Raw genomic sequence first — 15,835 nt, 5'->3', positions numbered from 1 at the left:
CTATGTCAACGATTCATAATTATACTTAATCTTGTAAGCATAACCATATTTACTAAACTTTAGTAAATCATGACGAATAGTCTTATCGCTCTTTTTGGTGGACCTGACCAACGCATAATCAAGTGTACCCGATCACCTAGTCCTTCACTTGAGTCACATATACTTGTGAACAAAGAATTAGTCTTACTTTCCAAAAGATGAAGGTTCTCATTCATCATACAATACAAGTTACATGATTCTGAGTTTCTATCCAATTGAAACTTGGGTGATGAGAATCTTTCCTTATTTGGTAAATTTTGACTCTACCATAAACCAAAGAATCAAATCTATTTTCCAATATTGCTATCAATGGAAACATATGAAAAACAATTTTCACAAATGCCATTGTATGGAGACTTAAAAATAAAAATCATTTTTTTCTTTATTCATAAAAGTGCGGAAAACTTGTCCTTACAATGTAAATACAAATGAAAACTATGTTGTTGTGTATTCCTAAGCAATCTATCATAACTCTTAAGCAATAACTCAAAATTCTGATCATCGAGCCATGCGATCGAAATCCATCTCTTTGCGATCAGAATCAACTTACTTTTCCTTTAAGCTTCCTTTCTTTTCATCGATCCTTTAAAACATCAAAATGTAATTACATTACATCATGTATTAAGAATCTCCAAATAGAAACTTAATAGAGTTATAGATAGTGGACTTAGCTGAAGTAGAGTCAAATATTTTGGCTTTACCATCCTTGGATCTTTCAGGTATATATGACAACTTTGCAACCAATGTCCCTCTAAATGGAAGTATAAACAAATGGTTTCTTTCACATCGGCGCATGAGACAATCCTAGAACTGGCCTTTCTCATAAGTTCAAACTTTTTTGACTTTAGCCAATTTCTCTCTCCTATGAGAAGAAATCATTTATGGATTGTCACGGTTGTCCATGGAAATTTGGGAAGTAGATCTTCCAATCAACTTTGCTTTACCAGTGTGCCAAATCATTTCTGATTCAGCAGCAATAAGCAAATAGGTAAGATCAATAAGGGCCATGTCGTGGTTTATCATATAGTAGTCCTTAATGAACCGCTATATGACTTAGGAAGTGACTGAAGAACCCAATCAACAGTGTAACGCCCCATTTCTGGTATGTTGCTTCCGTGGCATTTATTTAGAAGTTTTCGAGAGGGACTCGACGAGTCTATGGCCCGACTCGTCGAGTAGGGACGAGATTTCGAGCACGTGTTAGTCGGCGACTCGACGAGTCCATATTCGGGACTCGGCGAGTCTGCCTGCCAGTTAGAAACCCTAAATCCCCGGGTTTGCACCCTATTTAAACCACCTTATGAGCCCCAAACTCGTCCCCTTCACCCTCAGAGCATCATTTAGCAAACCCTAATCATTTCCTTGAGTAATTGAGCATTTCTTGTGTGAATCTTGAAGTTTTGAAGAGAAGAAGGAGGCTAGATCCAAAGGAGAAGAAGAAGATCCAAGGTCTTGCACCCATTTCAGAGTTTATTGAGGTATTAACCGAATTCCTTCTGGTTCTATGATTGATTTCTCTTTAACAAGCATATTTAGCCTCATTTAGCCATTCCTTAGCTTGTTCTTAGTAGAGAGATCACATTAGATTGATTAGCCTTCGGATCTAGCCATGTTTCAGTTCCAAAATCATAGATCTATCACCTTTATAGAGCCATTTTGCATGATAGCCCTAGATCTACTCTTCTAAGTGCCTTTTTAGCCTTTATCTCCTTTTTCATGCGTATGTACACATAAAGTTGGAAACTTTACGTGGTAAATCAGCATTAGAAACTCAGATCTATAAATTGTATGCGGTGGTTTTGAGCAGAATCGAGTTTTTAGAATCTACATGCATGTGACTCGGCGAGTCGTTCTTCGGACTAATCGAGTCAGGTCGTGGGTCCCCGATCTTTACCCTTTTGAGTGATTCCGAGTGGAGGCAAGTGAGCAGTAGGGTGGACTCAGTGAGTCGGAGGTTGGACTTAGTAATGGAGAGACTCGATGAGTTGTTCATACAACTCGGCGAGTCCAAGACAATCTTCTTAGCTCGAAGAACAACTCGTCGAGTTGTTCATATGACTCAACGAGTCGGATGCAGATTGCCTGAGCTTTTGAATCAAGAGGGTACTCGTCGAGTCGACGTCATGCTCGACGAGTAGCCACGAGTAGGGTTGAAAAGTGAGACTAGGGACTCGGCGAGTTGGCGGCCCAACTCGGCGAGTCAGGTCAACTGTAGGTTGACTTTGATTGAGAGAGTTGACTTTGACCAGGGGTAAAAGAGTCATTTTACCCAATGCAGTGATTAGCATCTGATTGAGTGTGTTTATGGATTTGTAGCCGGGGAGATACCGGAGCTGCAGCAGTTAGCTTCCAGAGCCATACACACAACAACCAGTTCACGAGGTGAGTTTTCTTCCAGTAGGAACGGGTCTAAGGCCACAATGCCGGCCCATTCAGTTAGCAGTAGTTTCTGAACTTTGGTCCAATGCAGTAGTTAGTATGTTTGACGCCTTCGTGGTTCAGACAGGATTTATGTGTTTATGCTAGTTGATATGTTATGCTATGCTGTACTCAGTTAGTTTTGGACTTCGGTCCGATGTAGGGGACGGGGTCCCAGTCAGTTTCGGACTTCGGTCCGATGTAGGGGACGGGGTCCCAGTCTGTTTCGGACTTCGGTCCGATGCAGGGGACGGGGTCCCAGATAGTTAGTCCGGACTTCGGTCCGATGCAGGCGACGGGGTCCCAGTCAGTGGGCAAGGCCCAGTATGTGCTTTATATGTATTGTATGGTATGTGGTAGTTTGGGGGAGCTCACTAAGCTTCGTGCTTACAGTTTCAGTTTTGGTTTCAGGTACTTCCGCAAGCAAAGGGAAAAGCTCGGGATGATGGCATCGCACATACCACGGCTTCAGTTTTTGTCCTGGGAGTTGATTCAACTTCTTGATATGTTTGGATACAGTTGTGATATAGTTTTTCTCATAGTACTTTATTATGGTTTTATTATGTGATACTCAGTTTCATGGTTTTTGTTATAATAAAAAGGAAATTTTTGGGTCGTATTTTTGGGTCGTTTCAAGTTGGTATCAGAGCTAGAGCACGGGTCGATGTGTTCGACGGGGACGTCGAACCCTATAATGGGGGGTGAAAGTGAGTTAGATCTGATCCCACATCGGCTGGGAAGGAGAACTAAGCATTCCTTATAAGGAGTGTGGATACCTTCTCTATCACAACGCGTTTTAAAGCCGTGAGGGCAGCAGATCCCATAAGAACTCTGCAGTTAAGCGTGCTCGGGCGGGAGTAGTACCAGGATGGGTGACCCCCTGGGAAGTCCTCATGCCGAGTGGCCCAAAGCGGACAATATTGTGATACGTGCCAGAGGGGGATGTTACAAATGGTATCAGAGCCTTGGTTTGAGGGATTTGGATACACCTTCAGGTGTATCTGAGCTCAAAGTAAGGGAAAGATAAAAAGATTTTCAAAAAGGAAAAATGTTTTCGAATGAAATCTTGAAAAGCACTTAGAAAGAAAAGAATTTTTAAACAAGATAAGGGTGTGGTGCATGCGATCAGCTGAGCTCAAGTAAGTACTTCCAAGCTACCCATACAAGTTTATTTATTATGATAAATTGTTTCAGTTTCATTAGAACAGCATGCTAGTATAGGACTAAGGATCTAGGAGGATGCCTTATGTGCCTGTTATATGTGTTCCAGCTTTATGAGAATTGCATGCTAATATTGAGTAGACAGTAGTAGGATAGCCTGTTTAGGTTATGCTTGGTAGCGCGAGCTTAGCATTGTATGCTAATACAGTTTCTCGTTATGAGAGTAGATTTGCTTGAGTAGTTTCCGGTGTCTGAATGCTGCTTGCTTCGTGCTTTGAATAACTCTTGGTGATGAGAGTTAGCCATTAGGTGAATACGTCACATCACATGTGATCAGGGTTGAATAAACTCAGAGTGTTGGATTTGGCCCTATTGCGCAGCTCTTGTTTGAGTCTAACCGTTGTAGGGACGAGCCTTTTACTCGAAGGATTATCCGAGCCTCATCACATGTGATGGTATTCAGGTGATGGCTAATTAGCATTGCAAGGAGGCCTTCAGCAGCTGAGGACTGGTTTGAGTGGAGTCAGAGATTTCCCTAGGGCAAGCCTAGAATGAGAGTAGCAGAGATCAGCAGTAGTAGAAGTGACTTGGCGGAGTCGAGGCAGTTCTTGAGGAAAGTACGGATAGAAGTGGAAGGTAGTATGGGCCCGTATTACTGAAAGCAGAGGATCCGTACTCGAATCAAGGAAGGCCGAGACAAGACCAGGAAGCTAGTAGTAGTATTAATGATCCCTTGAGATATTTTAGTTTTCTGATGTTGCTATGATGTGTTTCAGAATGGTGGTTTTGCGTTCTAGGCCAGCATCCGACAATGGAGGTGCTGGGGAGGGATCAGGATCAGGCTCGGGGGACGAGCGCATTCATGAGAAGACCAGAGAGTTTCTTTCTTCAGAGATTACTCGTATCATTTTGGAGCAGACTCCTGTGATCTTTGGTTCGATCAAGGAGGGTATCCTAGAGCTGATGGATGAGAGGTTGGGCACCTTCTGTGCCGAGGTGGCGGCCATGATGGGGTCGCGCACACTTACATTCAGGGAGTTCAGGGCATGTGGAGCTCCAGATTATCACAGGGCGCGGGACCCCATAGCGAGTACTAGATGGTTGGCGGATGTGGCCAATGCGTTCCGCACGAGCAGGTGTCCCGAGGGGGACAAGGTTAGATTGGCGTCCTGTCTCTTGAAGGACAGGGCACGGGATTGGTGGGAAGAGGTCGGACATACCATTGGAGATGATGCAGTGTTAGATGCCATGACCTGGGCTGATTTCTCTACCAGGATCAGGGCGGAGTTTACACCGGTTATTGAGGTGCAACAGTTAGCCAGAGAGTTTCAGGACCTCACTCAGACTATAGAGACCGTGGCGGAGATCACCGCCAAGTTCAGGGAGAGGGCTATTCTTGTTCCTCAGTATGCAGCCGATGAGGAGATGAAGAAGGCCCGTTATCATGAGATGTTGCGGAGCAATATCCGCCAGTTTGTGAGCCGGTCCAGCTATAAAACGCTGGATGACATGATTGCTAGGGCTCGAGAGAGGAAGATTGATCTCGAGATGGAGAAGAAGAGGAAACCGGAGGCGGTTTCGGGTTCAGGAGGTTCGGGAAAAAAGCCCAAGGTTTCAGATCACAGATCCAGGATTCAGCCGAGCCACGGTTAATGTGGCAAGTGTGGGAGGATGCACGATGGGGTGTGCAAGGCAGGGAGTTCCAGTTGCTTCAAGTGTGGTCGGCCTGGGCATTTGAGCAGGGATTGTACGACCCCTGCTACTTCCATTGCAGCATCAGATCTGATTTGCTTTCAGTGCAATCAGAGGGGACATAAAAAGTCCCAGTGTCCGAGTTTAGTTGCAGTAGGGAAGGTGGCTGCACCTGCCCTTGCTATTTTGAGGATTACAGATGGCCGACAGGGCCGAGCCGAGGCGCCAGTGGCGAAGAGTAGGGCTTTTCAGATGACAGCAGAGGAGGCGCGAGCGACTCCTGATGTGGTGACGGGTATGTATCTTCCCTTCATCTCTATATTATTATTGATTGATTATTGCTTATGATTATATGTTTTATATAGGGTCGTTCTCTGTGAACGGCATTTCTGCTACGGTATTGTTTGATTCGGGGGCTACCCGATCATTTGTATCGCTAGCGCTTAGCAAGAGGTTTAGTAGAGCTCCAGGGGAGCTGGATTGTCCATTAGAGGTAGAGATAGCAGATGACAGGACCGTGAGGGTCGCTAGAGTGCATAGAGGGTGTTCTATTCAGTTGTTCGACGAGCAGTTTTCGGTGGACCTGGTTCCTATTCCCCTGCGAGGGAATAAGGTTATAGTAGGCATGGATTGGCTGAGTCCCAATGGGGCGGTGATTGATTGTGAGCTGCAGCTAGTGAGGGTTCGCACTCCCAGTGGGGGAGAGTTAGTGATTTAGGGCGAGAGGCCACAACGCGGACCAACCTTTTGTTCCGCCGCGAGAGCGAGACGCTATTTTCAGCAGGGTTGCGCTGGTTATGTAGCTTATGTCTTGGATGCCCGGGAGAAGGGCAAGACGACAGTTGATGATGTTCCGGTAGTGCGAGACTTCCCAGATGTATTTCCCGAGGATTTACCGGGAATACCTCCTGAGAGGCAGGTTGAGTTTAGGATCGACCTGATTCCTGGTGCGGCTCTGATAGCCAAGGCACCGTACCATCTAGCTTCCACTGAGATGCAGGAGTTGTCTACGCAGCTGCAGGAGCTGTTAGACAAGGGTTTCATTCGGCCGAGCAGTTCGCCTTGGGGAGCGTCGATCTTGTTTGTGAGGAAGAAGGATGGGTCGCACCATATGTGTATAGATTACCGGGAGTTGAATAAGGTAACGATGAAGAACCGTTACCCACTTCCGAGGATAGATGATTTGTTTGACCAGCTTCAGGGAGCGTCTTGGTTCTCCAAGAGTGATCTACGCTCCGGGTATCATCAGATGCGGGTTAGGGATGAGGATGTGCAGAAGACTGCTTTCAGGACCAGGTATGGTCATTATGAGTTTGTGGTGATGCCATTTGGGCTCACCAATGCTCCAGCCGCGTTCATGGATCTCATGAATCGCGTGTGCAGGCCGATGCTAGATCGGTCAGTGATAGTATTCATAGATGATATCTTGGTGTATTCCAAGACGCAGGAGCAACATGAGGAGCACCTGAGGGAGGTGCTAGAAGTTTTGAGGAGGGAGAGGGTTTTTGCAAAGTTCTCCAAGTTCGAGTTCTGGTTGCGCGAGGTGCAGTTCCTTGGTCATCTCGTCAACCAGAAGGGTATTTTGGTAGATCCGGCCAAGATAGAGGCTGTGATGCAGTGGGAGGTCCCGAAGTCTCCATCCGAGATTCGGAGCTTCCTAGGGTTGGCAGGGTATTACCGGAGGTTCATTCAGGATTTCTCCAAGATAGCAGTGCCGCTCACCCGACTAACCAAGAAGTCGGTGGTATTTCGTTGGGGGCCTGAGCAGCAGGCAGTTCGAGACCCTCAGACAGAGATTGTGTGAGGCTCTGATCCTTACCTTGCCAGAGGGAGTAGAGGACTTTATAGTCTAGTGTGATGCCTCAATCACAGGTATGGGAGCAGTGTTGATGCAGCGAGGCCATGTGATAGCTTACGCCTCGAGGCAGTTGAAGCCTCACGAGGCTAACTATCCTACCCATGATTTAGAGCTGGGGGCGGTTGTGTTTGCCCTCAAGATTTGGAGACATTATCTTTATGGGGTCCGTTGTACTATCTACACGGATCACAAGAGTTTGAGGTACCTTATGGATCAGTCGAGTCTGAACATGAGGCAGAGGAGGTGGTTGGATGTGCTGAAGGATTATGACTGTGAGATCCTTTACCATCCAGGGAAGGCCAACGTGGTGGCCGACGCTCTAAGCCGCAAAGTGTCGACAGCCCCTATCAGAGATTTGTGTTTGAGGATGATAGTGATTACTCCGTTGTTGGAACGGATCAGGGAGGCTCAGGTTGAGGGCCTCAAGGAGGAGAGGCAAAAGTGTGAGAGGATAGTGGGCCGAGTAGCTTCATTTGATTATGACAGTCGGGGATTGCTGACACTTCATGGGAGAGTGTGGGTACCGTACTGGGGTGGGGTACGGCAGGTGTTGATGGACGAGGCTCATAAGTCTCGATTTTCTATCCACCCAGGGGCGACGAAGATGTATAGAGATCTTCGACCCGATTATTGGTGGCCCTGCATGAAGCGGGATGTCGCTTGGTATGTTGAGAGATGCCTGACCTACAGGAAGGTCAAGGCGGAGCACCAGAGGCCTCATGGCAAGATGCAGCCGTTAGACATTCCCGTGTGGAAATGGGAGGACATCACCATGGATTTTATCACCAAGCTTCCCAGGACCACACGAGGGGTAGATTCGATATGGGTAGTAGTGGATCGGTTGACGAAGACTGCTCATTTTATCCCGATCCAGGAGAGTATATCGGCAGAAAAGTTAGCCGATATCTATGTGCGTGAGATCGTGGCACGTCATGGAGTGCCGGTATCGGTGGTGTCAGACCGAGACGTCCGTTTTACATCCAGATTCTGGAAGCGGTTTCACGACGAGATGGGTACTCGTCTCCATTTCAGCACCGCTTTCCACCCTCAGACGGATCGGCAGAGCGAGAGGACGATTCAGACTCTCGAGGACATGCTCAAGGCATGTGTTCTAGACTTCGGTGGCAGTTGGGATACGTATCTTCCGTTAGCGGAATTTTCGTATAACAATAGTTATCATGCGAGCATTGATCGACCTCCCTTTGAGATGCTTTGTGGGAGGAAGTGTAGGACCCCGATTTGTTGGGGCGAGGTCGGTCAGTGGGTCGTTGGGAGCACAGAGGTGGTGCTCAAGACGACCGAGTTGATTCAGCAGGTTCGTAGTAGACTGCAGACTGCGCAGAGTCGGCAGAAGAGCTACGCCGACAGGAGGCGTTCAGACTTGGAGTTCCGGGTGGGCGATATGGTCCTTCTGAAGGTCTCACCCTGGAAGGGTGTCATCAGGTTTCGGAAGAGGGGCAAGCTGGGCCCCAGGTTCATTGGTCCTTTCAGAGTTTTGGCCCAAGTGGGTCGGGTTGCTTATCGGTTGGATCTTCCAGTAGAGCTTAGCCAGATCCACAACACTTTCCATGTGTCTCAGTTGAGGAAGTGTTTGGTGGCTGAGTCAGCAGTTGTTCCCCTAGAAGATATTCAGGTTGATAGCAGCCTAAATTATATTGAGAGGTCGGTCGCGCTTCTGGACAAGAAGACAAAGACCTTGAGGAACAAGGCAATTCAGTTAGTGAAGGTGCAGTGGCAGCACCAGAAGGGGTCTGAGTGGACGTGGGAGGCTGAGGAGGAAATGAGAGAGCACTACCCAGAGTTATTTGCAAATTCAGCCGTAGCAGACTTCGAGGATGAAGTCTGAGACAAGTGGAGGAGAATTGTAACGCCCCATTTCTGGTATGTTGCTTCCGTAACATTTATTTAGAAGTTTTCGAGTGGGACTCGGCGAGTCTATGGCCCGACTTGTCGAGTAGGGACGAGATTTCGAGCATGTGTTAGTCGGCGACTCGGCGAGTCCATATTCGGGACTCGGCGAGTCTGCCTGCCAGGTAGAAACCCTAAATCCCTAGGTTTGCACCCCTATTTAAACCACCTTATGAGCCCCAAACTCGTCCCCTTCACCCTCAGAGCATCATTTAGCAAACCCTAATCATTTCCCTGAGTAATTGAGCATTTCTTGTGTGAATCTTGAAGTTTTGAAGAGAAGAAGGAGGCTAGATCCAAAGGAGAAGAAGAAGATCCAAGGTCTTGCACCCATTTCAGAGTTTATTGAGGTATTAACCGAATTCCTTCTGCTTCTATGATTGATTTCTCTTTAACAAGCATATTTAGCCTCTTTTAGCCATTCCTTAGCTTGTTCTTAGTAGAGAGATCACATTAGATTGATTAGCCTTCGGATCTAGCCATGTTTCAGTTCCAAAATCATAGATCTATCACCTTTATAGAGCCATTTTGCATGATAGCCCTAGATCTACTCTTCTAAGTGCCTTTTTAGCCTTTATCTCCTTTTTCATGCGTATGTACACGTAAAGTTGGAAAATTTACGTGGTAAATCAGCATTAGAAACTCAGATCTATAAATTGTATGCGGTGGTTTTGAGCAGAATCGAGTTTTTAGAATCTGCATGCATGTGACTCGGCGAGTCGTTCTTCGGACTCGGCGAGTCAGGTTGCGGGTCCCTGATCTTTACCCCTTTGAGTGATTCCGAGTGGAGGCCAGTGAGCAGTAGGGTGGACTCAGTGAGTCGGAGGTTGGACTCAGTAATGGAGAGACTCGACGAGTTGTTCATACAACTCGGCGAGTCCAAGACAATCTTCTTAGCTCGAAGAATAACTCGTCGAGTTGTTCATATGACTCGACGAGTCGAATGCAGATTGCCTGAGCTTTTGAATCAAGAGGGTACTCATCGAGTCGATGCCATGCTCGACGAGTAGCCACAAGTAGGGTTGAAAAGTGAGACTAGGGACTCGGCGAGTTGGCGGCCCAACTCGGCGAGTCATGTCAACTGTAGGTTGACTTTGACTGGGAGAGTTGACTTTGACCAGGGGTAAAAGAGTCATTTTACCCAATGCAGTGATTAGCATCTGATTAAGTGTGTTGATGGATTTATAGCCGGGGAGATACCGGAGCTGCAGCAGTTAGGTTCCAGAGCCATACACACAGCAGCCAGTTCACGAGGTGAGTTTCCTTCCAGTAGGAATGGGTCTAAGGCCACAATGCCGGCCCGTTCAGTTAGCAGTAGTTTCTGGAATTTGGTCCAATGCAGTAGTTAGTATGTTTGACGCCTTCGTGGTTCAGACATGATTTATGTGTTTATGCTAGTTGATATGTTATGCTATGTTGTGCTCAGTTAGTTTCAGACTTCGGTCCGATGTAGGGACGGGGTCCCAGTCAGTTTCGGACTTCGGTCCGATGTAGGGGACGGGGTCCTAGTCAGTTTCGGACTTCGGTCTGATGCAGGGGACGGGGTCCCAGTCAGTGGGCAAGGCCCAGTATGTGCTTTATATGTATTGTATAGTATGTGGTAGTTTGGGGGAGCTCACTAAGGTTCGTGCTTACAGTTTCAGTTTTGGTTTTAGGTACTTCCGCAAGCAAAGGGAAGAGCTCGGGATGATGGCATCGCACACACCACGGCTTTAGTTTTTGTCCTGGGAGTTGATTCAGCTTCTTGATATGTTTGGATACAGTTGTGATATAGTTTTTCTCATAGTACTTTATTATGGTTTTTGAACACGCAACGTATGGTTTTATTATGTGATACTCAGTTTCATGGTTTTTGTTATAATAAAAATGAAAATTTTCGGTCGTATTTTTGGGTCGTTTCAAACAGCCAACTTCCTCGAGACTTTGACACCCAACCCTCCCAGCCTGTCAATATGTAACTTCATCTCCAAGATGTAAGCACATACATAATTTGTCACAACCCGAAATTTCTATCTTGTATGGTCAAACACATCAACTAAATGTCAAACTTATAGGTTTCTAGACCAAGTATATGTAAGGGTTGTGTGTTAGGAAGTGAACCATGTAAGAACCAAGAACCAAGAACTACATTCGATCCATAAACCTCAACAAGTGAGGTTCACGGCCGCAAAATAGGTTCACGGCAGTGAACCCTCCCTTGGCCGTGAATTATACCTTATATATATGAGGTTGTTCGATTTTATCCTCATTTCTTCATCTCTTGGCTGAAAACCCTCCCTTTCTCTCTCAAGTATCATATACCAAGAGCACCATTTTCACTATTTTCATCCCTTTTCTTTTGCATCTCCTTAGTATACCACTTAGGACCTTCAAACGCTCGCTAATCATCAAGATCTTCAAGTGTTCTTCCCTGATTTTGGGTCATGAACCCTGCTTAGGGCCATGAACCATACATGGGCCATGAACCCTTCATGGGGATTGAACCCATCAAGCCTGGACGTGATCAACTTTTAGCCTTCCATTTTTCGATTCTAACACTTCTTTGTAAGTGCTCCCTACTTCATAGGCTGTTTCCTTTGCACCTTAGATGTTAAATGCACTAACTGTATATATATATATATATATATATATATATATATATATATATATATATATATATATGTCACAATATGCTATTTAGGACTCATTTGTGCTCCGGGACTTCGTTCGTGAGTATAACATCCTTATTCCAGTCTTCAATCGAATCACTCACAAAATGTGAGTTCATACCCCCTCCCCCATATCTTTCCAAGATTTTTAATGTTTTTAGTGGGAGGGGAATACAAGTAAAACACAAGAAATCTTGTGTTTTAAAATATAAATTGCCTATTATGTATTTCTTACCTTTAAAATGTAATTAAAACATGAAACTTGTTAAAACATGGAAATAAACCTATAAACTATAAGTTTAGTTTATGAAACAATGGGATCTTTTTACAAACTTATATGTTATTTATAAAAAGGGTTTCTCGTATTATTACTTGTAAAGTTGTTAATCTAGTTTGTGAGACACGTCTTTCGAGTACTTACATAAGTACCACTGAAAGTCTACCCTTATGAACCAGAGTCTCTTGGAGGGAGAGCGTGAGTTTGTGTATAGATCTATACGGGACTAACAGTCTCACACCTTTCTGTTAGCTACAGTTGGATCGGTAGGTCTACGAGTGACAAATGTCATATCATTTTTCGACGCCTACAGAACATCGTGTTTAACCGGTCCAATTAGTATGATCATAGAACACTCAAGTAGATAACAATGGCTTATTTATGTAGTAATATACTTTTTCTTAAACAATCTCAAGAGATATTAACTATGTGATTACTCAGTATATACAATAGGGTTAGATAAAACTGAACTCCGGTAGACAGTGGAATGTGTGATTTCCGCCTTACTTCCTGTTCCTTGTTTGGTTGTGGGCTTAGGGAAGATTCACCCATTTGATTGTATGTTCGATCTCGGTTATATACAACTCGTAGGTATTAAGTGATCATAGGAGGGTGGTATCGTCGCATCGGGTTTTCAGGGCAAATAAATCTTCAGCCAGTTTAACTAATCCACAAAACTAGATATCATTAAAGTAAAAACTTGTACTTTTCGGTCTTGGAACGAGTAAGACTACAAATCGGTTTTATAGAAAATATAGGATTTTCTATGGTAAACATCGTTATTCCAAAGGTAAACAGTTTTCGATAGAACTTTCTGAAAACAATAACAATTATTACCGAAAACAACGTTTTACATTAGAGTAAATGGAATTAAGAACCTTTTTACAAAAGGTTCAACACTTGTTAACAAACTAGTATAACATAAAGGACCTTTATTGGTTAATTCTATAATTCCTTATTTTATACATAAAAGTTATATATAAATAATATCCGATAGGCAGTGGAATGTATGACTTCCGCCTTTCTTCTCATTCCTTGTTTGGTTGTGGGCTTAGGGCAGATTCACACATTTAACTGTCCGTTCGATATTAGGTTATATATAGCTAGTATAAACTAAGTGATTGTAGAAGGAACTATTGTGGTTACCATTTTATTAAAGAAAATGTAAGATTTTTCTTAAGGAACATTTTCATCATATTTTAAAGAACTATTACAGTTAACTTCGTAAGCACCTGGTGAATACGTTAGGGTTATATACAATGAGGAACTAACAAACAATGGAATGTGTGATTTCCTCCTTACTTCCTGTTCCTTGTTTGGTTGTGGGCTTAGGGAAGATCCACCCAATCGATTGTATGTTTGATCTGGATTGTATATAGCTTTTATTCATTAGGTACTCATAGAAATAATTGTAAGAGTCATTTTTTTACTTATCATTCATCATATCAGGAAAATATAGGATGGAGGAACATGCGAACTTTTCCAAAGAACATAGAGTATACCTTTTATAACAAAAATACTTATGAACTCACCAACTTAAATGTTGATACTCTCTTTCAAAATCACTTGTATTCTCAGGAAACTAGTAGACAAGTACATGCACCGGGATTCAGAAGATGGAGCATAGTAGCTTCATGTCCTTATTTTGTTATTTACTTTTGGAGTCAATCATATGTGATTCGAATACAATGTAAGCCTTTAATATTAATGCAATGGATGTTGTTGCTTATTTTAATATGATGCGTGTGTTTCAATACTTAACATGACGTCCTCCGCTCCCGAACCTTTCCGCTGTTCCGGTTTGGTGGTGTGACATAATTTCCATCTTTGTGTTTTGTGACATCCCCTAATTTCTCAGCCAGAAAAGACCGATTTAATTTATGCTTTTTAAAATAAAATCAGAGAAATCATTTTAAAAGATGTTGCGGAATTGGTCCCCAAACAAAATATGATAAAAGTTTATCAAAACCCTTCATTAAGAAGGTATATGTTTTCCATATATATATCAAAACCTCGGGATGTCATGTTCCGATACAGATCAAAAGCATAAACAAGACATTATAAGCCTTTCAACAGTTATTTATAACTACTGGCCTATAATCCAAAAATCTCTCGTTGTCCTCCGACTATGCTCGGGGTCCACTACCTGTAACATAAAAAGCTGAGTGGGTTAGGCTTGGGAGCCTGGTGAGCATATAGGGTTTTCAACCCATAATAATAATAAACTTACTAAGTTCATCAATCAACAATAACCCTGATTACCTGTTCTCGTTATCCTCACTTTATGTCCCTAAACACTTATCACAAGGGACCTAGCCTAAAGAATATCATCGGGATGGACACTACTTCTAAGGGGTTTCCTCAGCCATACATGTCCTAAAGGCAACCATGAGGGGGATGAGTACAACGAATGAACACTCTTAGTTCATTAACACCTACAGGTTGCGGACCTGCTAATGTTTCCCACTGGAGTGTCTAGAAAGTCCGTGGTCGTCATCCAAACTCCGCTAGATGACTGGATCTCAAAACACATCGAGGCCTCTCATCAATTTTATTTTATCACACATCACAATCTACCCATGTTCAACCCAACATATTTGTAGATAAAAATACTTATACATTTTAAAACTTGTATAAAACATCAACACAACAATCACCTCAAATAAATAATTAATATATTTACACATAACATGTATTATAAGGTAAATACTTCATATCTATGTGTAAAATGCAAGTGACTATACACTCACTTGATTTGATGATAATCGGGCAGCAATTCGTTTCCTAAAACGATCGTTTCTAATAAAACCGAGAGTTTTATTGAGAAACCGGGCTTTGAAACCGAAAAAATACATTTTCCGGGCTTCTCGGGCACTTTGTGGCGTATTCCGGGCTTTACAATCGATACCGGGGATTTGCGGGATGTTAATATAAAGAAAATATGGGTTTAGGGGCTAAATATGGAAAAATTCCAAAAATACCCCGGAGGTCTCGCACCCTTCTATTTATAGGGGCGAGGCTTCTGATCGGACGGTCAGGAGGTCTTCTGATCCGACGGCTGAGAAGGCTCGCAGAGGGGGGGGGGGGGATCGCATGAGGTCTGCGCGTGCGAAGGAGCTGCTGGCGGCCTGTGATTGGACCGAAGTCCGAATCCGATGAGGGAAGCACGTGGCTTCTGCGAGGGCTCGGACACGAGGGAGAAGGCACGCGTCGGATCTTCACTGGACCACTTCGGATAGGGCCATGTGCTCGGATGACTCAGCAGTTGCGGTGACTCAGCAGGACACTTGGCGCATGCGAGGCGAGGGTGATGTGGCAAAGTGTGACTATGCGAAATTTCTCGGTTTTCGCGCCAAAACTTCTAAAATCCATAACTTTCGCATACGAGCTCCGTTTTTGACGTTCTTTATATGCACGCGTAACTAAAATTACGATCTACAACTTCCGTCTAGACTTCGTCGGCTAATTTTGAATTTAAATTTTATATTATTATTTTTAACAGACCGGGACAGGAAATTCGTTAAAAATTCATAACTTCTTCATCCGACGTCCGTTTTCGTCAGACTTTTTACCGTTGTGCTCCTAATGACGAGACCTTCAATTCTCGTTTAGGTTGTGTTGGCTAAAAATTGCTCGATCTAAAATTCGAGTTTTTTTAGCTGTCTACTGCTACGCTGAAACTTCGAAAAATCATAACTTCCTCATACGAAGTCAGATTTGGGCGTTCTTTTTGTCGAACTTCTCGGTTTGACAAATACTATGACTTTCGTTTAGATTACTAAGGCTAAAAATTAGTTTATCGAAAACTCACTTTTTACGACATTCGGTACCGTG

The sequence above is a fragment of the Lactuca sativa genome, chromosome 4 (genome assembly GCF_002870075.4).
Source record: "Lactuca sativa cultivar Salinas chromosome 4, Lsat_Salinas_v11, whole genome shotgun sequence".
Lineage (NCBI taxonomy): Eukaryota > Viridiplantae > Streptophyta > Magnoliopsida > Asterales > Asteraceae > Lactuca > Lactuca sativa.
The sequence above is the reverse complement of the archived record's forward strand: the minus strand, read 5'-3'. Positions refer to the sequence as shown.